Below are 26,510 nucleotides of genomic sequence, written 5' to 3' on the forward strand. Positions count from 1 at the left end.
TTATGATTCGAAAGGCCATTGAGAATGTCAAAGCTAGTTTTATCTGGCGGGAAATGGTCGCTTAGAAATACAAGATCGAGTATACTTGCAGAATTGCCCTGCACGCGTACAGGCCTATCAATTATTTGCAAGAGATCAAACCGGAGCATGGTGTCTATGAGGTTCCCAGCACTAGCTGAGTGGAACTGCATCGTCTGCCAGCTTATGTCATGCAGATTAAAACCAGCCTCGCATTCAGCACGTGCTGTTCCATATAATGGTAGAGTGACGGCACAAATCCTGATTCCGCCGATGGGCTTCGATAACAACATCCGAAAATAAGAAAGCATGAACCGAGCTCTAACCTACAAAAAATAGCTTCAACATTTTAGACAAATTCAGACAAACATTTAGACATTAGACAAAGAAAACATCAATTAATAGTAACATCTTAACAGAAAAAAGTTTGGAAGAAGCAATAACGCTTGACAGCAAATGAATTAAAACATCATAGCGAAGTACTCCAAACTACAAGTAAGAATTCACGCTATTAAGACAAGCAAGTTAATACAATTGAAATGGCACCCAAGCACAGGTTTCAAATACTCACATGTAGTAACGTAAGAAAGAGAAATTATAAACGCACTGTGCAGTACTGGTTATACTAAGAATGAGGTATGGATAATAATATTAACGAAGCAAAATAAAGTCACACGACACAAAACGGCATGCATGGCTAAAACTTCGAACGCATGAAAGCGAGTAAAATATGTCCTAACAACAACGATGGCAAAACAGAGCAAATAAAACAACACAGATTAAAGATTAGTTACAAGTAAACTACAAAAAAAAATAATTGCTTTTTTTAAAAAGCCAGAGTTTTACATAGATTAACGCCTCTTGCAATAGTGTTCCAGATGGAAATTGCTGTGAACCCGGAGGTGGAATTACCATATAAAGGCCTAATTTTAAATGCGAAGCATTTCTTAGTGAACTTCGGTGACTTTGAGCGTATCTATCTATCTATCTATCTATCTATCTATCTATCTATCTATCTATCTATCTATCTATCTATCTATCTATCTATCTATCTATCTATCTATCTATCTATCTATCTATCTATCTATCTATCTATCTATCTATCTATCTATCTATCTATCTATCTATCTATCTATCTATCTATCTATCTATCTATCTATCTATCCGCCTACGACTTTTAGCTCTCCTGGCCGTTTCGATAATGGTATCGATACGAAACTTGGTATAGCATAACATGACTGTATGAAAAACATATTTGACTAGTCATAACATGAAAATGATGACACGAATGTCGTGAATATAATGATTTACATTTCATAATCGTGCAGCTCCTGTGGTGGTTTCGTTCACATGGCATTTTGCAAAACTGGTATGGCGTGGCATGATTGCATGGCGAACACAAGCGACCGGCCATAACATGAAAATCATGACATGCGTGTCATGACACAACATGACTACATGCCACGCTCATGATGCGTTCGCGGCCCTTTGCTAGCGTCACATATGCCAAATTTGGTATTACCGTACGCGAATGGATCACGAAAGTACGTGACTGGTGCAAACATGATAATCATGAGATGCGTGTCATGTAACAGCATGACTACATGCCACGCTCATAATGCGCCAGCAGCCGTATCGCTAGCTTTTGTTATACCAAATTTAGTATTACGGGACGTGAATGGATGAAGAAGGTATAATAGTTGTGCAAACATGATAAACATGAGATGCGTTTCGTGTAACAACATGACTAAATGCTACGCTCATGATGCACTCGCGGCCGTTTCACTAGCTTTGCATGTACCAAACTCGGTATTACGCAACGCGAACGGACGACATAGGTAAATGACACATTCAAACATGATAATCATAACATTCGTGTCATGTAACAACATGGCGACATGCCCCACTCATGATGCCCTCGCAGCCGTTTCGCTAGCTTCACATATGCCAAATCTGGTATTACGTGACGTCAATGGATGACGAAGGTATGTAGCTGGTGCAAACGTGATAATCATGAGATGCGTGTCATGTAACAGCATGACTACATGCCACGCTCATAATGCGCCAGCAGCCGTATCGCTAGCTTTTGTTATACCAAATTTAGTATTACGGGACGTGAATGGATGAAGAAGGTATAATACTGGTGCAAACATGATAAACATGAGATGCGTTTCGTGTAACAACGTGAGTAAATGGTCTACGCTCACGATGCACTCGCGGCCGTTTCACTAGCTTCAGTTATACCAAATTTGGTATTACGTGACGTGAATGGATGAGAAAGGTATGATACTGCTGCAAACATGATAAACATGAGATGCGTTTCATGTAACAACATGACTAAATGCTACGCTCATGATGCACTCGCGGCCGTTTCACTAGCTTTGCATGTACCAAACTCGGTATTACGCAACGCGAACGGACAAAATAGGTAAATGACACATTCAAACATGATAATCATAACATTCGTGTCATGTAACAACATGGCTACATGCCCCACTCATGATGCGCTCGCAGCCGTTTCGCTAGCTTCACATATGCCAAATCTGGTATTACGTGACGTCAATGGATGACGAAGGTATGTAGCTGGTGCAAACGTGATAATCATGAGATGCGTGTCATGTAACAGCATGACTACATGCCACGCTCATAATGCGCCAGCAGCCGTATCGCTAGCTTTTGTTATACCAAATTTAGTATTACGGGACGTGAATGGATGAAGAAGGTATAATACTGGTGCAAACATGATAAACATGAGATGCGTTTCGTGTAACAACGTGAGTAAATGGTCTACGCTCACGATGCACTCGCGGCCGTTTCACTAGCTTCAGTTATACCAAATTTGGTATTACGTGACGTGAATGGATGAGAAAGGTATGATACTGCTGCAAACATGATAAACATGAGATGCGTTTCATGTAACAACGTGACTAAATGCTACGCTCATGATGCACTCGCGGCCGTTTCACTAGCTTCAGTTATACCAAATTTGGTATTACGTGACGTGAATGGATGAGAAAGGTATGATACTGCTGCAAACATGATAAACATGAGATGCGTTTCATGTAACAACATGACTAAATGCTACGCTCATGATGCACTCGCGGCCGTTTCACTAGCTTCAGTTATACCAAATTTGGTATTACGTGACGTGAATGGATGAGAAAGGTATGATACTGCTGCAAACATGATAAACATGAGATGCGTTTCATGTAACAACATGACTAAATGCTACGCTCATGATGCACTCGCGGCCGTTTCACTAGCTTTGCATGTACCAAACTCGGTATTACGCAACGCGAACGGACAAAATAGGTAAATGACACATTCAAACATGATAATCATAACATTCGTGTCATGTAACAACATGGCTACATGCCCCACTCATGATGCCCTCGCAGCCGTTTCGCTAGCTTCACATATGCCAAATCTGGTATTACGTGACGTCAATGGATGACGAAGGTATGTAGCTGGTGCAAACGTGATAATCATGAGATGCGTGTCATGTAACAGCATGACTACATGCCACGCTCATAATGCGCCAGCAGCCGTATCGCTAGCTTTTGTTATACCAAATTTAGTATTACGGGACGTGAATGGATGAAGAAGGTATAATACTGGTGCAAACATGATAAACATGAGATGCGTTTCGTGTAACAACGTGAGTAAATGGTCTACGCTCACGATGCACTCGCGGCCGTTTTACTAGCTTCAGTTATACCAAATTTGGTATTACGTGACGTGAATGGATGAGAAAGGTATGATACTGCTGCAAACATGATAAACATGAGATGCGTTTCATGTAACAACATGACTAAATGCTACGCTCATGATGCACTCGCGGCCGTTTCACTAGCTTTGCATGTACCAAACTCGGTATTACGCAACGCGAACGGACAAAATAGGTAAATGACACATTCAAACATGATAATCATAACATTCGTGTCATGTAACAACATGGCTACATGCCCCACTCATGATGCGCTCGCAGCCGTTTCGCTAGCTTCACATATGCCAAATCTGGTATTACGTGACGTCAATGGATGACGAAGGTATGTAGCTGGTGCAAACGTGATAATCATGAGATGCGTGTCATGTTACAACATGACTGCGTGTCACAGTCAAGGCGCCAATACATTTCGTCGTGACGTGGTGCGCGTGCTCGCCGGCGTTAATTTCGTCGTGTCACGCCAGGCGCCCATTCTGCCATATACTCGCAGGCACGCGCCGCGCTGCGTTGCTTTGATGTATGCGTGCTTCAGCGCGTACAGCGTCCCTCCGTCACAAAAAGAGGGAGACGCAGTTTTTTCTGCGTTACGGATTGGCGCGAAATGCAGCATGCCGTATTTCGTGCCGGTTGCCTTTGGGCCACGCCGAAGGACGCTGGTCGCACCTGGCGTCCGAGTATAGAGTGCTCGCGTTTTGCTAACCTAGCGTCGCTGTACCCAACGTGCGTGCGTGTCAACGCTACATCGCAGTAGCGTTGACACGCATGATGCGCTCACGGCCGTTTTGTGAGCTCCACATATTCCAAATTTGGTCTTACGTGACGTCAATGGATGATGAGGTATATGACTGGTGCAAACATGATAATCCCGACACGCGTGTCATGTAACAACATGACAACATACCACGCTCATAGCGTGCTCGCGGCCTTTCCGCTAGCTCCAAATATACTAAATTTGGTATCACGTGACATGAATAGATGACGAAGATAAACTACACATCCAAATATAATAATCATGACACGAACGTCTTGTAAGGTATCATTTACCTTCACCCCGTAGCGTTGTGCTGATTTCAAAGTGACATATCAACATTTCTCCTTCGTGCCTCGCATATCATCGATTCCCACTGTACGTGGGATTTGCCAATTTTTTGGTAACAGCAAGATATGTGATGCAAATAGGGTCTTATTTTGATTAGTGAGTTGTCCTTTGTGAAATAATACCGAGGGAATGTTTGAGTGAAAAGAACTGTAGGTGAATATTGCCATGTTAAAATAAAGTTTGTCAATGGTTAGAATTATATGCTCTTGTAAAGGACTAAAAGCACCGCACCGTGGTGACTGAAACGTAGTAATGTGAATGGCCTGGTTTTCAACATAATGCACAAGAGCTAGATGAGTGCTATATGTGCTGCCGCAGGGTGCGATGCAGGAAGTGTATAAACTTCACGACCACATGTGTTTTGAGGCTTTGGAAGCGTTAGTCTTCAAATAAAAAGTGATAACGATGTAATTGAGACCCAGCTATCCCTCTGCGGTGTAGAAGTGTCCTTTATTTAGGAATAAGGTGCGTTAGCATGAGAATGTTTCTGGGCGCGTCTGCACAGCAATGTTCAATTTGGCTATTTAACCGATGCTTTGCAGTCAATAAAACACTCGGTGGTTCACGCTCTGTTAAGGTGGCGGTGCAGACGGGGAAAACGAGGATGCGAAGGCAGTCGAGTATTGCAAGCAGGGCGGAGAACAAGCTCGCGCTTGTGACCTTGAGGAAGGCAAGACTGCGCCTGAACCTGAACAGGGTCACTTCAAGTGGGATACATTGCAGCAGGCTACCCGCATCAGTCAGCTGGAGCATGAGTTGGTAAGCTTGGGTTATGAACATGATAGTCTAAAGTATGCGCATGATGCCTATAAGTCGAAGGCAACCATAAAGATTAACGAGAAGGACCACAACGCTTCTTAACTGAAGGACGAGATCCGTACTATGGAGAAAAAATTGGCTGAATACTCGCAGGAGCGCAGTCGCATGGAGGGGCTGCTTGCAGATGCTCTGCAGCCCCGCAAGATGAGTAGCAGCATTTTACCAGGTACGAGGGGCAGTTACCGGAAAGAGACACTGAACTGTCAAACCTGTGGTGCAACCACGATGAAGAGCTCCAACGGCAGCGCGTATTTCAGGACTCACAGCTGGACGAACTACTAATGCAGGCATCTGATCTCCGTGCGCTGCTCGTCCAGGTCCAGCAAGATCACGACGAAGTCAGTTAAACGCAATAACTAAATGTGAAACACAGCAAGAAGGAAGCCGAGTGCAACGAGAACCAGGAGGGCAATCATAGGTTCAAAGCAGGCCCCCTGGCCTGCCTTGAATCTATGAATGCCCTCTTTGTTGGCAAAGGTCACCGAACTAGAAAAGCAGCTCAGTGTTCTGTCCTACACCCCCGAGAAGACGGAGATTGAACAAAACACCATGAAGCAAGAGCTTGCAGAGTGAAAGCAAGTGCTTGCTTCGGCCTAGATGTAGAACAAGCGACTGATAAAGGAGCTTTAGGCAAGACAACAGCAGGCGAAAAAAATATGCCACCCGGGTGGAAGAAGTAGTGACGCTGCTGCAGTAATCCACGGAGAGAGTGAGAGAAAAGGTGGAGCAGTTGAAGGAAGCTCCAGCTAAATTGAGCAACTACACCAGCGTGTCTGACCCTGCGCGCAAGGTGGCTGTCCTCGACGACAAAAGCTACATCGAGAGAGAGTATGAAAGGCGATCCTGTACCGGAGGCGCATGCAGTCAGTGCTGTCGTACGGTAATGACTAAGGCTTACGACTCGCCGTACCGGTGCTGCACCAGAAGCATCGGCGTTCTGTCTCGCCGACCACGACGGTTGTCAACCTGAGCGGGTCTGGTGCGCCTCCGTCTTCCGGCTGCAGCGCAGTTGGCCTCCCTGTGCGGATTGCCTGCGCTGGAAGGTGGTCTTGTGCACCACGTTCGGTCCATGGTAACACATCTCTGCGGCTCTTTCTCTTCACTCTGTCGTAGGCGGCGGGGGACAGTATGCGAGCGGCGGTCGCGAGCCTCTCGGTTACAGAAAGAACAGGACAGTGACGACCTGAGCGCTCAGGCCACGTGGCAGCCGCGGGCAGCGGAAAGTTGCAGCCGTTTTTTAGAGGAATAAACAAGGTTCCTGGTCGGGCTCTACGTCTTCCCTGCGGGGTTCTGGGCCTAGCAGCCTCGAAACCCCTAAAATGTACATAACAAGATGTCTTAATGTCATTTCTTTGCAAATACGGCAGTGCTTGCGCAGTTCTTTTGAAATTGCTCAATACTGAGTATGCTCAGAGACCCATCCAACTCATTGCCTAAGCCCACGTACTCTGGAGAAACAAACAAAAAACAACAACAGAAAATTCTAGAAGAAGGTCTAACGGGCACAATATTTAGGGAATCAAATCGCCGGGTACGATGTGCAGACAATGCAACGAAGGATACTGGTGGTAGAACATTCGAACTGGTCAGAACTATCTTATGCAGGAGGATGACATGATCGTAAGTGCCCCGATGCTTTAGGGGTGCTGCAGCGATAAAAAAACATATACATGGGAAGCACGCTATAAACAATGGTTATAGTGACGAAATATAAACGTTATTGTGTTCCTTTACCAGATTTTATCATAGCTATGTCATGTTTGTCGTGAAGTGACCATAGTATCAACATATATTCAATTATGACCAAACGAGTTGCTTAACGTGCGTTGGAGATAACAGTTTTCGAAGAGCATGTTGCAGATTGTTTCGACTGCGTGTGCCATTTTAAATTTGTTGTGAGTTACACCATTGCATTTATACTCCGTAACGCGTAATAGGTTTACAGCGTCAATATTATATGTAAAATGAATGGGCCGTTATTAGTCGAAAAGGTCGTGATTTCGATCGATCCCTCTCATCACAGAACGACGAAACGAAAGACACTTTTGCGCACATCCTGATGTTCAAAATGAAAGATGGTTTTGCAAATAACTCGATAAGACAGATGCTTGGGCTAGTTGGTGATCGGGAATCAATATATTTGCACAGCGCAAGACTACGAGTAGTTACGACGTAACTACAGAAGAACAGACATGGACAGAAAGAGCGCTGACTTCAACTGAAATTTTATTAGCGAAAACGCTGGAAATATATTCGTGACAGAACATCACCGCGCAATCGCACAACCTATTGCATCACAGCAAGACAATCATCATCTCATTATATGGTTGCGGCACCACAGCTCAGCACAAGTTCATGATCTATTGTGTCAAAGCCAGATACTCGATTTCTTTTTTAGACAGAGCAAGCGAAGGCATGCTGATACATCGATCACCCAGCATTTGCAATTCATTGGCCTCCATAATCTCTCGTGTTAGCTGGTTACGGTGTTTGGCTACAACAGTGCACTTTTCGAATTGCGGTCTGCAACCACAATCTCTACAATGGATGCCCAAATGACCTTGCACAGCTGAGTATACATTGTAATGATGCTCCTTTAAACGCTCATTCAGGCACCAGCCCGTTTGCCCAACAATCTTGCTGCATGACAACGGGAGCAAATAAACCACGGCTATCACACATGCCACGAATAGCCTTCTATTTTTGATTGTGCAACATCTCCTTCGTGCGGACTGTGCATTCACCTGTTTTCAGAGCGCTGAAAGCTTTTTTGGGCAGAGAAAAGAACCTTCACATCTACCTTATCACCTATCTTTGTCACATTGTGAGAAATCCTATGCAGATAGACACCACAGCCCCGTGTTTGAGCTACTAGCCACGCATTTCACTAGTGTTTGTCGTCACTGTTTAAGGGCCAAGAAAAAGTGGCTGGAGTTTTGCGTCTCCACTAGCAGAACGAGCGAGTTCATCTGGCAACACATGCTGGCACACCTTCGGGCCATCACTCCCACGAAGAAACCCTCACCAACCAACCCGATCCACACTGCGTGTGAGGTGCCCATCCCGGACTGTGTACAGAGTGTGTTAAGCCTGGGTCCGAAGTTCGCCACACAACCTCAGCTGGCACCTCCGGAAATGCTGAGCCTTGTAACGCAAGTAGCCAAAGGGGCTCCCAAGACCGAAACAGATAGATGTGTAGCTGAAGGCATTCGGGTTCTGTCGCAGTCTACACCAGACCACCATAAGCTGCCTTTTCGCCGTGTTATCACGTTTTGCAAAGAGAATTCACTGGCCTTGTTGATTGCGGATAAGGATGGGGTTTCGCTGTGCTGCCGAATGAAGTGCTCCGCTCAAAAGCCAGCAATGCAATAAGTTCCGTGTTTGAATGCCGAAGCGACAAAAGCCGAAGCTGACAAAAGTAAAAACTGAAGCCAAGTAGTTGTCGAACGCACTGAAAATAAGTAAGCTTGCAAGATCCATTGACAAAAGCAAGAAGCTTAGCTGATATTTATTCATTACGGTCAAGACTCGCAAAGTAGATTGGCCACTTCGAGTCATTGTTTCGGAAAATGGGACGTGGCAGAAGGAAGTGGCCTTGTTTTTACAAGATAAGATAAACTTGCTGAACATCGACGACCCTTTCTTGGTGAAAGATACCCATGACATCATTTCATTTCTTTCACGTAAAAACAATGACTTAAGTGCCTGCTGCGTTGACATCGAGGATCTTTACTACAGTTTACCACATGACACGCTACTACGGTGCGTTGATGACTGCATTGGAAACTTCGGTTCAGTTGCGTTCCAGAAAGCTGCAGGCATAACAGTCTGTGGCTTTCTTGAGCTCGTTGGCTTTTACTTAAAGAGAACGTTTGTATCATGTAACGGAAACAGCTTTAATAAAAAAAAGGAGTGTGCATCGGTTCATGCATAGCACCTGTTTTAAGTGACGTTTTTCTCGCTCACCATGACCGACTCTTGGCTAGCTGCCTCAACAGAACGGCTGTCGTAAGGGTGTTTTGTTTTGTTGACGATTTTCTTGTGCTTTTATACTGCCATGATCGGGGCTTCGATGCTGCCGTTTCAAACATATTACGTCTTTTCGATGAGTGCATGGCACCTCTTATTCTGACGCATGAGCTTCCGCAGGATGCTTCGTTAAGGTTTCGAGACTTGAGAATAAACATCTCAAGTGAGCAACTTTGCTGGAAATATGAGCCTAGAGGAAGCAAACCTCTTCTACCGTACTTGTCGGCTCATTCAAAGCTCGCAAACAGAGGGATTGCAAATCATTGTTTAAGAAATGCCCTCCAAAAGTCTTGCAGCCACTCATTAGTCAGCAGGTTCGCTGAGCAGGCTTCCCGTCTGATCAGCGCTGGTTTCCCTAATCGGGTGCTGGTTTCGGTGGCGGAAAAGATGCTCAGGACAATTAAACAGGGACGAGCACCAGTGAACAATGTGGCTAGTAGCTGAAAGCGCCTGGCTGTGATTTTCTAACTACATAGGATTTCTCACAATTTGAAAGAGATAATAAGGTAGATGTGAAGGTTGTTTTCTCTGCCACAAAAAAGCTTTCAGTGCTCTGAAAACGGGTGAATGCGCACTCCGCACGAAGTAGCTGCTGTACAATCAAACATAGAAGGCTATTTGTGGCATGTGTGATAGCCGTGGTTTATTTGCTCCCGTTGTCATGCGGCAAGATTGTTGGGCAAACGGGCCGGTGCCTGAATGAGCGTTTAAAGGAGCATCATTACAATGTGTACTCAGCTGTGCAAGGTCATTTGGGCATCCATTGTAGAGATTGTGGTTGCAGACCGCAATTCGAAAAGTGCACTGTTGTAGCCAAACACCGTAACCAGCTAACACGAGAGATTATGGAGGCCAATGAATTGCAAATGCTGGGTGATCGATGTATCAGCATGCCTTCGCTTGCTCTGTCTAAAAAAGAAATCGAGTATCTGGCTTTGACACAATAGATCGTGAACTTGTGCTGAGCTGTGGCGTCGTAACCATATAATGAGATGATGCTTGTCTTACTGTGATGCAATAGGTTGCGTGATTGCGCGGTGATGTTCTGTCACGAATATATTTCCAGCGTTTTCACTAATAAAATTTCAGTTGAAATCAGCGCTCTTTCTGTCCTTGTCTCTTCTTCTGTAGTGACGTCGTAACTAATCGCATTTTTGCGCTGTGCAAATATGTTGATTTGCAAATAACGCAGTATTCTGCATATACTCTAAGTTTAATTTGAGCGTCACTGATAATTCCGGCTACGTTATTTATATAAATAAAAGCGGTCCGCGCACCGAGCCTTGAGGCACACCGTAATTTGTATGTCAGTTGACTTCGCGTGGTTAAACGTAACAAAGTTTGAGCGTGACCACAACTAATCAACTATGACAGCCGTATCCAACCGAACACATTGTTGGCTCCAAGAATTTATCATGAAGCTAAAAGGTTAGCGTGGAAACCATGTTAAAGATCTTGGAATAGTCAATAAATATGGCTTATATCGCTGTTTGGTCATAAAGGGAAGAGGCTATGTCGGGCGTAAGTTCAAGCAACTGTGTAACAATAGAATAGGCAGCGCGGAAGCCATGATGAGATCGCAAATGTATAGTGTGCCCATTTAGGTAGTCTACAATGTATTATTGACATGGTTCAAAAGTTAAGAGCTTGTAGAAAGCAAAAATATCGGCCAATTATTTGGTATTCGCTTGTTTCTTCACTTACATACGGGCACGACGTTTTCCAATATACACAGATGGGGGAACTGTTGCAGAGGTTATTGTTTTTGAAATATTGCAGCGAGATTGCACACCAGTCTGAATATCTATGTAGAAAAATATTTGGCATACAATCTGGGCAAGATAATTTCGTTAACCTAAATATTATTTAAGGGTTGTGTACTCCAAGAAAGCCTAATTCAAGATTAGGAAGAGCAGGTAGTGTGCAGCACGCGGAAAATGGAGTAATGCCATTATCAGCAGAAAAAAAATAGACGTGAAGTAAATATTGAATGCGTTTGCTATAGCTTCAGAGTTCAATGAAGCTTGGTCATCAAGTATAAACGAAGACATGGACAATGCAGGAATAGTGTTTCTCTAAAACCTGGAAATACTTTTTGATAAATGTAGCCAAGGCATTGTTAAAGTACTACTTAGCCTCTTCCACAGCTTTTAGTTTACATTTCAATGAAAAAATAAAGAATCATTATTATACACTTGGAATAACGGTTATTACGTTAGGACTTTATGCGACAATTAAGTGGAAATATTTCTCCATTTTACCATGGGCGTTTTGTGTTCCATTTACGTATTTTTCAGGCACATATATACTTTTATAGCCATTCCCGCACAACGTCACAAAGCTTAAGAAGCAGCACAATTACACTACCAAATTCACTACAACATCAAACATAAATTTCTCAAATGATGAGCCCTGTCCGGAACGGAAGTGTCATCAACATTAAAAAAAATCGCGGCGTAGCCTCGAAGTAAAATACAAGTGGACGAAGCAGCGGGATCGTTCGATGTTACCGCAAATCACCCATCACATTGACCACTCACGCATTCAAATCAGTGACAAAGTGGTGTACAGTTATATACGATGCCTATTTATCGGTCTTCATTGGTACGTTGTGTTGAGTTGCGAGTTTCATTTTACCTTCATTGCTCAACACAGAATTGCTCAAATGACACCCTTCCAGCTTGTTTATGACTGAACAGTCACCGCACCTCGTTTTGTTTCTTGCCAAGTACAAATGATAAAATAAAACAAATGGGCGTGTGCTCATATTAAAATATCAGCCCAATTTGTTTAGCTCACTTCCGCTCTTTTATTGAGAAGACAAACTAGGAACCGATTTTTGACCAAAGCGATGTAAATCAAGCATATAACGATTTATAAGCCAGTTACATATCATGTTACAAGCTAGCGTTTCCTCTTAAGACAACTAAATGTACCTCCAAGATTAGAAAGGCACGGATTACGCGCCTACTTTTAAATAGGATTGCCATTAAAGTAACATGTATTATTATTTCGTTAAGACACGTGATCGACCAAAACTTGCTGAGTTGAAGATATATCGAAACAAGCTGAATGCAGAAATTAGATATGCAAAAATATGTTGCTACAAAAATTTGTTCTCCCGAATATGAAACGACAAAAAGAAGTTCTGTCGGGCGGTTCACAATCTTGATCAAAGAAAGAATTATGTAGCACACATAGTTTCAACTTCAAATTAAGGCATCCTAAATGATGAGGAAGCTGGTACTGTGCGACACCACCAAATCATTCATAGTGGATAGTATAGTCCGACTGTGCACAATCAACATTCAATAGATAAGTATCAGAAAAACAGTTCAATTATTTCATTGTACTGAAACCAACTACTCAGCACGAACTGTCCGTAAGCGAAACCTAAATAGTAACGCAGCTGCAACATACGATGATACCGAACCAACTACCATCAAACACGTAATGGACATCCTTTTCCCTTGTTTAATTGATGTCGCTAACTGTATGCTCGAACAGAGTGTGTTCTCAGAAGTGCTCAAGCTGGCTAGAGTGTGCCCGGTGCGCCCCGCCACGGTGGTCTAGTGGCTAAGGTACTCGGCTGCTGACCCGCAGGTCACAGGTTCGAGTCCCGGCTGTGGTGGCTGCATTTCCGACGGAGGCGGAAATGCTGTAGGCCCGTGTGCTCTGATTTGGGTGCACGTTAAAGTATCCCAGCTGGTCGAAATTTTCGGAGCCCTCCACTACGGCGTCTCTCATAATCATATGGTGGTTTTGGGACATTAAACCCCACATATCAATCAATCAATCAATCAATCAATAAATCAGTGTGCCCGGGGCACAAAGGGGGTACAAACTGGGCATTTAATAATTATCGACCAACATCGGCATTACCAGTGACGTGAAAAATTTTTGAGACGATCATGAACGTCGGCATTGAGAGTTTTGTTCCAAAGTACTCTATTATGCCAAACGTGCAATACTGGGTTAGAAAGAAAAGATTCTACGAGGAAGCGTTACTCTCTGTTAAACTTGAAATAAAAGAAACATCACACAAATATTTTACACCATTGACCTCTCTTTAGTTTTAAGAAAAGCTTTAGATGCTGTAAAAGAGGCTTTTTTGTTTAGTAAGAGGTATGATTATGGGACAAAAGGGACCACACATTGCTTATTTAGATATTTACAAAACAGGTATCGGTATGTACTCATTAGAAATTTCGAATCTACGAAATTAAAAATACTACAAGGCATCCCACTTGGACCTGTATGTGAACCCTTGTTGTTGAACCTGTACATTAACGATCTTTCTTACATACCATATTCTCAAAGTGTACTCATGTATGGTAACAATACTAATGTGTATTTTGATGGAAAGTTGTTGCAAATGATACTGATTCGAATAAATAGTTATCTAAAACTACTTATGCCGTGGTTGAACAGAACAAACTGCAACTTAATGTCGACAAAACTACATACATGGTTTGTGCACCTTTTAATAAACCAGTAAATTTCAAGTTAGCAATATTGTTTCAATATATGCAGATAGAACAAGTAGCACCTCATAAGTTTTTGGCCACCTCTTTAGAGGCGATATGTCTAGGAGGATGCATGCAGAAAGAACTTTACTAAAAGCACAAGATGGTTCAACAGAATCCGGGATGTGATTCCACTTTGGCTTAAAAAGGTAATTCTCCATGTTTTACTTGTTTTTGTTTGGGTCGACATGCTCAAAGAACTATCAACAATTCAAAATATTACAATAGAGAGGCTTAGATGCTTTGAAAGCTTAACAGAGATAGGCTTTAAGATCTTCGAACGCATGGCTTATTTATTAAACACACTTTGCTGAAAGCTAACCAGATATACTACTATAGGCTATTTCAACATATAAAAACGAACAAACACTACGCAGCTAAATCATCCGAATCAAACTGTCGCTATTCCCGATGCAGTGAAAGTACGGTAACACCGAAGTTAAGAACAGTTTATGCCAGACAGAATGTAGACTACCAGGTTCCGCAATTATTCATCGCCTAAGTCCCCTTGATTTTTGTACTTTGTCAAGAGAGAGAGAGAGGGAGAGGGAGAGAGAGAGATAAAGATGCAAGGAAAGGCAGGGAGGTTAACCAGACGCACATCAGGTTTGCTACCCTGCACTGGGGAAAGGATGAAGGGAGAAAAGAGGTTGCAGAGAGATAAGAAGGTACGCACAATCACGAGCACACTCGGGGGAGCACACATAGTCTACAGGCGGTCGCTCAGGTTTGTTGACTTTAAGTAAAATAGGAGTGCTTTAGTCGCTTTCTGCGCAACTGAGACAGATGCCCAAGGTCCTAGAATATTCTGCACACAAAATGGTCTGGAGTCAAGTTGATTCAAAACCATCCGGAGCTGGCATCGCTGTGTGTCGTAGCAAGCGCAGCTGCCCAGGACGTGTTCAATGGTCTCTTCAGCTCCACAGTAGTCGCATGTAGAGGTGTCTGCCATACCAATGCGAAAGGAGTACACCTTTGTGAATGCAACACCCAACCAAAGGCAGCATAACAGTTTCGCATCCAAGCGCGAAAGTTGTGATGGTAGCTGTATCTTGAGCGAAGGATCCAATTCATATAATTGACACCTTTGGAAGCTTGTAGACGACCAGAACGTGCGTGTAAGATCTCGAGCCAGCAGGTAAAGTTGTCTTCCTGCATAATTCCTTGATAGAGGAATCGGGACCACACGGGTTCCTTCATGGGCTGAGCGGGCTGCATCATCGGCTAATTGATTTCCGGTAATACCGATATGTCCAGGCAGCCATCGATATATAACATCATGCCCTTGTGCTAGAGCTTCATAATGGCAATGTCTTATTTCATGTACCAATTGTTCATGATTCCTCCTACGCATGGCAGACTGCAAATTTTGAAGCGCTGCCTTCGAATCACAGAATATGACACATTTTCCTGGACCTCTTCAACGAGATACTGTAAAGCAGCCCTTATAGCAGCAAGCTCTGATGCCGTAGATGTAGTCATATGTGACAACTTAAACTTGATTGTCACTGCTGCAGCCTGAATTACAGCGGCACCTGATGAGCTGCTGCACGAGAAGGACCCATCAGTGTATATCTGCATTCGGTCCAAGTACAACTCATGTAATAATAGCAGTGTTGCTTGCTTCAATGCTACTCTGGAGTGATTGCTTTTCTTTTTGATACCCGGAAGTTTTGTGACGTACTTGCGGCTGGTCGAAGCACCACAAAATTGATTGATATGTGGGGTTTAACGTCCCAAAACCACCATATGATTATGAGAGACGCCGTAGTGGAGGTCTCCGGAAATTTCGACCACCTGGAGTTCTTTAGGAAGCACCACAAAGGACAAATGGTCTTTCGGAGGGTAGAATGGCCAAGTTGTGGTCGGGGACATGGCTAGCATGTCGAATGTGTGCTCTGAGGCAATCCCCAACTCTATGTGTCCTGAGTGGATGGTATTTGGTAAGCACGATTGTGGCATAAGTAGAAGCGCATCGGGGCAGTCCCAGGCAGATACGCAGCGCCTGGCCCTGCAAACTCTCCGATGATTGAGTATTGTATTTGCAAGTGTTAGTCAGTACCGGCAAGCTCTAGCGCAATAGACCCAGAAATAGGCCCTGTACAACTGTAGCATGGAGGCCACAGAAGTTACCCATGCTTTCCCACAATGAATTTCATTATATGCAGAATAGATAGCAGTCTCTTCTTCAAGTACGCACAATGCGGGCTCCACGAAAGACTTCTGTCAATTATTATGCCCAGGAAACGATGCGTCCGTGCATATTTGACACTCTGCTCATTGATGTAAACAGGGTATGACGTCATTGGTTTGCGTGTAAACGCCACCAACGCGCACTTCACAGTTGATATAGCTAGGCTTTGTTTCTGAAGGTAGGCTGTTGTGAGGGTTGCTGCCCACTGTATTTGTGCACGCACCTGAGGGCGAGTAACTGCAGCACTCCAGAGGCAAATATCATCGGCGTACATGGATAGGCACACCGACTTTGGCAGAACCTTCAGCAGGCCAATGAGGGCAATGTGGGGCTTAAAACACCTCCCTGAGGTACTCCGCAGTAGGTGCAAGGTTCAGCAGTTTCACCCTCATATGTTTGCACAAAGAAACCCCTGCCAGTTATTTAATCTTTTATCGATTGAAACATTCGTCCACCAATGACCATTGCTACGAGATAAGTGAGGATGGCATCGTGAGCTACATTATCATATGCACCTTTCACGTCAAGAAAGAGTGCCACTGATATACGCTTGCGACTTTTTTCTTGCTGAACAAATGTCGATAAGTCAAGGACACAGTCTATGGAGGAGTGGCCCCGACAAAAGCCTGCCATGCAGGAAGGGTATTTGGTGTATCGTTCCAAGTACCACTCGAGACGAAATAGAACCATTCTTTCCATCACTTTTCCGAGGCAGCTTGCGAGGGCAATAGGGTGATACTGTAGCGAAACGTCGGGGTTGTTCAAAGTTAGGCGCATCGGACGACCAGGGAGACGAATAAGTGTGGGTGAAACTCCGCGGAGGCAATCGATGAGAAGTCAACACGATGATTTCGGGGAGCACTCATTGGGGGTTTACTTGACTAACACAACTTCAATTTACAAAATGCACTAGGTCACAAAGACAAAACATAGAAAATGGTGGCATACCCCTCGGCCGGCATGGCCTGGTCCCCGGTGGTGAGATCCGCTGTTTACCCCGACTCCGCTCTCTTTCAAATTCAAACATCCTCTTTTTAACCCTTGGTCGAACAAAGAGTCTTCACAAAAACCAATCACATGTTGGGACTCGCATCCTCACAACCAATCACAGAAACACTTTCATAAAAGGCACTACGTTTGTAAAAACTTCGTCACCAAATGAAACACGCGAAAGGATAGGTTCTCCGCACGTGACACTCTCTCCCATGCCAGGCCGTGCTGCCCAACATTACTCGTGCTGCCTGCATCGGCCGCCTTCAGTCGGCGGCCGTTCTCACGCTCGAGCCCCGTCAGTTCTTTCGTTAATTGTTGCTTCCTAGAAGCGTCCTTAAGAGCGATGGGTACATTATTGGGCTCCGTGCGCTTACCAGGTGTACATGCGACAGCAAGGCGCCCCGACATCCTAACAACAGCGGGGGAGAATACGGTCGTTTACCTGCCGCCACTATGTCTCGGTCAGGCTAAGTGGTCGCGTCCCCATGTCATTCTCAATGACACGCGTGCCTGCCAACAATGGCTTAAACTCAGACGGTGGCGCCGGACCTGCCTCTTGGTAGACGCTTTTCCGAGTAAGCTTTCCCCTTCTAATCCCGAACGGGGCGACCTTGACTGCTCCGCTTGTGAGCCGTAAAAGAACAGGGTTCTCCGCGAAACCTTGCTCTCGCGACAATACGCTGTCAAGCCCAATAGGGATTTTTCATTCTTCGTTAAAAAATCCACGAAACTGTATAAGATAGAGCGTCGAATAGAATATACATAATGTGTATGATTTCCTTGTCTTACTGTTACATTTTTTTTAGAATTCAACAGCGCAACTCGCTCTTGTTCCTTATGCTATTTTTTAGGGGCGAAGCTCCAAAAGGCGTGGGTCTGTCGATCCCTTGTATGTATGTGCGTGACCGCCTGTAGCTCCACCTTTGCCAACTGCCCACTACTTTGTCCTTGCAAACATCCCACTACGCCTCATCACCAATCCGCCCCTTCACCGACCATAAAGCAAATACTTTTAAATAGTAGCTTATATAGAATGCAAGATAGTCGTGTACTTGTATCCTGGTGCACGTGAAAAAAAAAACAATAGATTGTCCTGCTTTGTCCATCCCTCGTTTGTACGTGACCGCCTATAGTTCCACCTTTGCAAACTGCCCACTACTTTGTCCCTGCAAACATCCCACTACGCCCATCACCGATCAACCACTTCAGCCACCATAAAGCCGTTAGAATGAAGGGGGGACGGAAGCGACGTATAGCTACCACTCACGAGTAATAAAATTTATTGTATAAATATATACAGTGTTTGTCACGATTTTGCTGATGTAATGGGCGATATTCGTAGATGGTTCACGGTTTAGCGATGAAACCCTCCAGCACTTCACCCCATTAATCATAATTCACTCCGTGGTTATGCTGTGATTTTTTTTTGAGTTTGTTGGAGTGAGGTCTATTTTTGTTTGCCTACCTATGCCTACCAGTAATCATCACCAGGATATGGATCATTTTATTATTAATCACTTACCTACACAGCTATGCTTGTCAAACATGAATATATGGGAAACATATATTCGCGGATTGTTCACGGTTTAGCGATAAAATCCTCCAGTGCTCCGTCCCGCTCATCAACATTCACTCCATGGATATGCTGTGATTTTTTCACTGAAGACAGGAAATTTTTTTACAGATTCTTAATCATCTTTATTTAACTATTGCCGAATGTACGGTTTTTGTATTCTGGGCTACTTACCCAGAATAATTTGATTTTGGCTACATGTTTTTTTCATCTGTAATGAATCGTGCGATTTGTATACTGTTCATGTAACATTTGTTTGATATGAAGTGCGTGAGGTATTGTCATTTGTACCGCTGATGCTGAGTGCAGACAGGAGTGGCAGCCCATTGATGGGCCTTCGAGCCTTTTGCTCTTGCTCCTTCTTTCTGTGACGGAAGAAAATGAGCTTCAACGTCACGGTTCAATGCTGCTTGTAAGCGACAATGCTAACCACAGGCTTGACGTAGGTGATTTCCCCCAGAGGGCCGAAGAAGCACGTCAGATGGGATCCGCATTTACCAACATCCGCGCATCGATGCGGGCCGATACAACTTGCGGCGAATAGAAGTCGAGTATGCAAGAGCTGACAGAGTATCGATATGAACCCCCGTCTTGGCCTCTCTGAAAAGCATCTCTGTCGCTACTTCGGTCGTTACCGAGTACCACGGTGCAAGAATACTTTAGGTGAGTGAATGACGCTAAATGAGCGCTTGGCGGGGAGGGATCAATTATGTTCTCGTTTGCGACCTGCCAATAGATGGCTCGCTGGACTGAGGACTATGGCGGGCTGCTGGCAAATTCTTCAAGGCACATGAGCGACGGTTTCCAAATCAGAAAAAAAAGGCAGATCCCACGTACAGTGGGAATCGATGATATGCGAAGCACGAATGAGAAAGGTGATATGTCACTTTAAAAAAATCACAAGGTTACGAGGTGGAGGTAATTGATGCCGTACATGACTACCGTGTCATGATTATCATGTTTGGATGTGTCGCGTACCTTCGTCATCTATTCACGTCACATGATACCAAATATAGTAGCGCTAGCGAAACGGCCGCGAGCAGGCTATGAGCATGGTATGTTGTCATGTTCTTACATGACACGCGCGTCAGGATAATCATGTTTGCACCAGTCATATATTTCGCAATTCATTGACCTCACGTAACACCAAATTCGGTTTATGTGGAGCTAGCAAAACGGCCGCGATCGCATCATGAATGGCCCAATATACTCCAATGTAGCGTTGACGCGCGCGCACGATGGGCACAGCGACGCTACATTAGCAAAACGCGAACACTCTATATTCTGATATCAGGCGTGACCGGTGCGACCAGCGTCCGTCGGCGCGGCCCGACGGCCACCGGTGCGAAATGCGTCATGCTGCATATCGTGCCAATGCGTTACACAGACAACATTGCGTCTCCCTGTTTTTGTGACGGAGGGACGCCATGCGCGCTGAAATGCGCATGCATCAAAGCAACGATGCGCGGCGCGTGCCTGCGAGTATATCGCAGGACCGGCGCCTGGCGTGGAAACGCCGGCGTGACGCGACGAAATGAACGCCGGCGAGCACGCACACCGCGTCACTTCGAAATGTATTGGCGCCTTGACCGTGGCACCCAGTCATGTTCTCACATGACACGCATGTCATGATTATCATGTTTGCACCAGTGACATACCTTCGTCATCCATCGACGTCACATAACACCAAATGTAACATATGTGAAGCTAGCGAAATGGCCGCGAGCGCATAATGAGTGCGGCATGCAGTCATGTGGTTACATGACACGCATGTCGTGATTACCATGTTTGGATGTGTCACTTACCTATGTCGTCCGTTCGCGTCACGTTATACCGAGTTTGATACATGGGGAGCTAGCGAAATGGCCATGAGCGCAGCATGTAGTCATGTTGTTACAGGACACGCATCACATGTTCATCATGTTTTCACCAGTATCATACCTTCGTCATTCAATCACGTCTCGTAATGCCACATTTGGTATATGTGACGCTAGCGAAACGCCCGCGAGCGCATCATGATCTTGGCATGTAGTCATCTTGTCACATGACATACATGTCATGATTTTCATTTTAGAGCCTGTCGCTTGTGTTCGCCGTGCAATCATGTCATACCATGCCAGTTTTGCAACATGCCATGTGAACAAAACCACCGCAAGAGCTGCAGGACCATGAAATGTAAGTCACGAGATTCATGACATGCATGTCATGCTTTTTACGTTATGACTAGTCAAATATGTTCTTTATACAGTCATGTTATGCCATACCAAGCTTGGTATTAATGCCTTTATCGAAAACGGCCAAGAGAGCTAAAAGTCGTAGGTGGCTAGATAGATATATAGATACGCCCAAAGTCGCTGAAGTTTGCTAAGAAATGCTTACAAATAAAAAAAAGGATGATCTTGCGATATCAACCACATGACACGCATAGAGCGGCACTGCGAAAGAGAGGGCGATAAGGGAGGAGGTTGACGATGTGGCCAGGGTGTTGTGGCGACAATAAATGAGCACTGTTACTTTTCTATATCACGGGGCTTTCCTACACCGAGACGGGTGGAGGAGAAGCCGGGCCTTAAGCCCCCCCCCCCTTTTTTTTTACCGGGGCAAAGTTTCTAACGCCATCTCCCAGGATCCTAGCGAAATAGGACATTATCGGGCAGCGGATTGTCCCGGTGTTCGCTCACTTGATGTATCCTTGCACCGTGCCGAGTACGCCCCTAATTAGCCCCTAAACTACAAACTTGCTCCATAAGGACGAATCCGTTCATCCAGATGCCCTGGACTGCGATCCTCGCTCACGCTCGCGCCAAGAAAAATTGCAGCCGTGGGATACAGGCAAGACGTGACATGTGTTGCGTTTCGCTCTAGTAGAGCCATGGTGTTTAGTAGGTGTTTAATATGTTGCGGGACAGTGACCTTTGCCCAAGATAAGAGGAATTTTTTAGGGCCTAGTTTGTCCATATTTTCCCGGGGTCGTTACGTGGCTGAAGACAGGAGACTCTATGTTGAGATCAAACTGTTTACTTGCACGAACCTGTGCCCAGTGAACGGAAAGTCGTATTCCAGTTGCAGTCTTGCCCTGATAACAGCGAATGGAGCGTCGGCCGTCGTTCAACTGACAAGCGGTGAAGGGTGTTGGCATTTATACCTTTGCTATAGAATATTCTATCATTATCGCTAGCAGCGATGTAGGTTCCAGAATAATCTGTGACGTTCCCGAAGTGGGCGTAGTCTTAAGAAAATGGTCTATTAAAGCCTGAAAGCTTCTCGAACATCGTAGGCGTGGTTTGCGCTGAACGTAGTGTAACGGGGTGATAACAAAACTTGAGGAATGGAACGTGGCATTGCCCCCCTCTGAAAAACGCATCGTTCCGATGCTTTAACAAAAGATGAAGGTAGAATAATAAAGACTATAAACAATAAGTACAGCAGCAACGAGAACATGCAGTCTTCAGTTTCACGCACGAAATTGCTTTAGGTGCGCGACATGGACGACCTCAGGTCGAGCATGGCGCCGTTGAGGGTTCGTAGTGCCGTCGGTAACAACCTCGTAGTCGAGTGGGCCAAGACGCTGAACTACTCTGTACGGTCCGAAGTACCGTCGCAGAAGTTTTTCACTGAGCCCACGTCGGCGTATCGGCGTCCATACCCAGACACGGTCCCCGGGCTGGTACTCAACGAAGAAGGTTGTAACGGAGGCTGTCGGTCACCTGCTGATTCTTGATGCGTAGGTGGGCGAGTTGACAAGCTTTTTACATATTCTGAAAGTAAGTAGTGACGTCAAGGTTCTCTTCGTCAGTGACGTTTGGACGCATAGCGTTGAGCGTCATTGCCGGGCTCCTTTCATAGACAAACTTGTACGGCGTCATCTGTGTCGTTTCACGGACAGCCGTATTGTACGCGAAGATCACGTACGGAAGGATTTCATTCCACGCCTTGTGCTCGACGTCGACGTACATAGCCAGCGTATCAGCGATGGTCTTAATAAGAAGTTTCGTGAGGCCGTTGGTCTCTGGACGGTGGTGCGGCGGTGACTTGTTTGCTTGTACCCCAGGATCGCCTAAGTTAGGTCCGCCGTAAAGGCTGTACCTCTATCACTAATGAGGACCCGTGGAGCTGCGTGTTGAGAACAATGTTCTCGACGAAGAACCTTCCTACTTCGGAGGCACTGCCCTTGGGGAGAACCTTTGTTTCGGCATAGCGCGTGATGTAGTCAGTAGCTACGATGATCCATTTGTTCCCAGAATTCGATGTCGGGAATGGCTCCGGTAAGTCTATGACGATTTGCTGGAACGGCCGGCGAGGTGACTCGATGGGCTAGAGAAGACCGACTGGCCTAGTCGGTGGTGTCTTTCATTGTTGACAGTCGCGGCAGGTCCTGACGTAGCGAGTGACGTCGGCGGAAAGTCATGGCTAGTAGTACTTACCCGCATGCTCGCGAGCGTACGGGAAACACCAAGGTGTCCTGCAGTCGGGCCGTCGTGTGTGGCCTCAAGTACTTCTGGTCTCCCTGTAGAAGGAACTACAAGGAGGTGGTCGGCTCGAAGGGGCGAGAAGTTCTTCAAGAGAGCTCCGTTTCACCAGAAGAACGACTCCAGTCCTATCTTTAAAACATCCAGAACAGTCGTGTTGTTACCCTCGAAGTATTCCACAAAGCTTCTGAGTTCCGGATCAGCTCACTCTTGCTCAGCGAAGTCATCGGCAGTTATCATTCCTAAGAAGCTGTACTCATTTAGGCCGTCGGGCCTAAATTTAGTTCGACGGGGGTAGGAGACAAGCAGTCGTGGTCGGAGTGTTTTCTTCCAGACTTGTAAACAATGGTCACGTAGAATTGTCGAAGTCTGAAGCTCCAGCATGCGAGGCGACCCGAAGGGTCTTTCAAGTTAGCTAGCCAACACAAGGCGTGGTGGTGACTCACAACTTTGAGAGGTCTGCCGTAGAGATAGGGGCGAAACTTTGACGCTGCCCAGATGATGGCAAGGCACTACTTTTCTGTTGTGGAATAGTTAGCTTGAGCATTGGATAGAGACCAGCTAGCATAACTGATAACCCTTTCCACGCCGTCAGGCCTCTGCACAAGGACGGCGCCAATCCCTACGCTGCTTGCGTCGGTGTCTACTTCTATTTCTGCATGATCATCCAGTATCGGTGGTGTCTGAAGGCGTCGTTTAAGTTCTTGAAATGCTTCCTCTTGTGCCGTTTTCGACCTGAATTCGACATTGCTTTTAATAAGGCGAGTTAGCAGCTCGGCGATCCGTGAAAAACGTTTGACGAAATGCCTATAATAGGCGCACAATCCGAGGAATCGGTGTACAGCCATTTTGTCAGTTGGCTGCGGGAAAGCTGAGATGGCGGCTGTTTTCCGCGGGTCCGAACGAGTTTTACAGTAGCTAATCACGTGTCCCAGGAACAACAGCTCCTCGTACTCAAATCTGCACTTCTCTGGCCCAAGGGTGAGTCCGGACGTCTTGATGGCTTGAAGTACAGCTTCAAGGCGCCGACGATGCTCGTCGAAGCTGGAGGAAAGTCTGCCGTTTCAATCTAGCCAGCATTGTGTCCATAATGCGCTGGAACGTCGCAGGTGCCAAGCAAATACCAAATGGCATGACCTTAAACTCGAAGAGGCCGCCTGGTGTGATAAAGGCCGTATTCTCTCAATCTTTCTCGTCGTACTAAATTTTCCTATAGCCCGTTCTGAGGTACTTCGAACTTCGCGTTGTGGAGATGGTCCAGTGCGTCATCTATACGTGGGAAAGGGTACACGTCCTTTTTGTCTTTTGTTCAGGTGGTGGCAATCGACGAAAAAACGTAGTGTTCTGTCCTTCTTCTTCAGTAATGCCATGAAGGACGCCCATGGACTCCTGGACGGCTGAATGATGTCGTCGCTTAGCATTTCGTCGACTTGTTTTTTCATGGCGTCGCGTTCGCGCATCCAGACTCGGTACGGGCTTTGTCAAACTGTCGTCATCATCGCATTCTCGATGATGACGAGAAGCAGTCCTTCAATCGCAAGAGCAGGGACTTGAGCTGGTTTTGGTAGCACTTCGAAAGGCTCGGGTTGACGTCAAAATTTGGTTCGGGACATCGATTCGTCAAAGCAGCGTCGGCAGCATCGAAGAGGGCAAATAAATTGCTGACCTCCGTGAATTTGCCGTTGTAGGCCACTCTCGTACCATGGTTGAGGTGCCTGTATTCGTGACTGAATTTCGTAAGCACCACCTCTGCTTTTCCATCGCGCAGCTCAGCTATGCCTCTTGCGACGCCAATCTTATGGTTTAGATTAAGGTGCTGATAACCCTCGACGACGCCTTGAAGGTTTCCGGCTTTTTCGGTGCCAATGGAAATAACGACGCTGTAGAAAGACGGCACGATGACCTGCTCTTTTAGCACATTGAATGCGTGACTCCTTGGCGTCGTATGGGTCGGCAGCGTGTTATATGAAGTTAGTGTGATTGACTCAGACCTCAGATCGATGAAAACGCCGTGGCGACATAGAAAGTCCATCCCAAGTATCACATCCCTGGAGCAATTTTGTAAGAATACAAAGCTTGCAGGATAAGTCTGGTTATTGATGGTGACTCTTGCTGTGCAGACTCAAGTCGGCGTTATTTAGTGACCACCAGCGGCCCGAATACTGGGGTCTTGCCATGTAGCTTTCACTTTTTCAACTACGTCGCGAAAGGTCCGCTGACGACGGAATAGTCAGCTCCAGTATCGACGAGAGCAGCGACGAGGTGGTCGGTAATTATTACGTCGAGGTCGCTGGATCGTCGTCGTGCGTTGCGGTTGGGGCGTGGTGTCGGATCACGGCTACGCCTATTTGTTCTGATGCTTTCACGTTGCTGCGCCGTGACGTGTACATATTGCGAAGGTTCGGCGTCCAGACCCTTTTCATCTTGCGGCGGGTGCTTTCGATTTCTTTGTGGCGTCTGTTATGACCTGCGTCGGGGCTGACAAGGGATTGGCGTTCCTTTTGATGTTCAGACAAGTCGCCGGAAGGTCAGCGGCCTATGTCCGCCAGGTATTGCTTCCTTCTGGCCAGAGGGTGAGGCGTCTCACCGCCACGACGCCGTAAGCAGTTTGGAAGACGACTACAAGTGCAGCATCTTTCTGAGAAGATTACGGAGGCCGCCGCCGCAAATCTCCCCGCTAATTAAGCGGGCAGTTTAAACGGCAGACTATTTTAAGTTTGTTTACGACCGCCCTTTTGATGAATGTTGTCATGAGCTTCACACCCCTCGCCCAGCCGCACACATCGACGAGGAAGAACCACGTTTGTGCCACATGGCCGTGCAGAAACCACGCTTCAATATCGGACGTTCATGTGGGCCGTGCATGCCCGTCACCCTCGCCGGTTATGTGGGATCCGTGATTGGACAGTGCATCTGCACGCATCCCCGATCTAGGGATCTGGGGAGAACATACCCTATATAATAAGCCGCCCCCCGGCTCATTCAGTGTGCTTTTTCGAGTGGAGAGCTCGCCATGTACGAAGAACGCCACTATGCAACTAACCGTTCTTATTGACCTGTCTC

The sequence above is a fragment of the Rhipicephalus microplus genome, chromosome 9, assembly GCF_043290135.1.
Source record: "Rhipicephalus microplus isolate Deutch F79 chromosome 9, USDA_Rmic, whole genome shotgun sequence".
In the NCBI taxonomy this organism is placed as follows: Eukaryota; Metazoa; Arthropoda; class Arachnida; order Ixodida; family Ixodidae; genus Rhipicephalus; species Rhipicephalus microplus.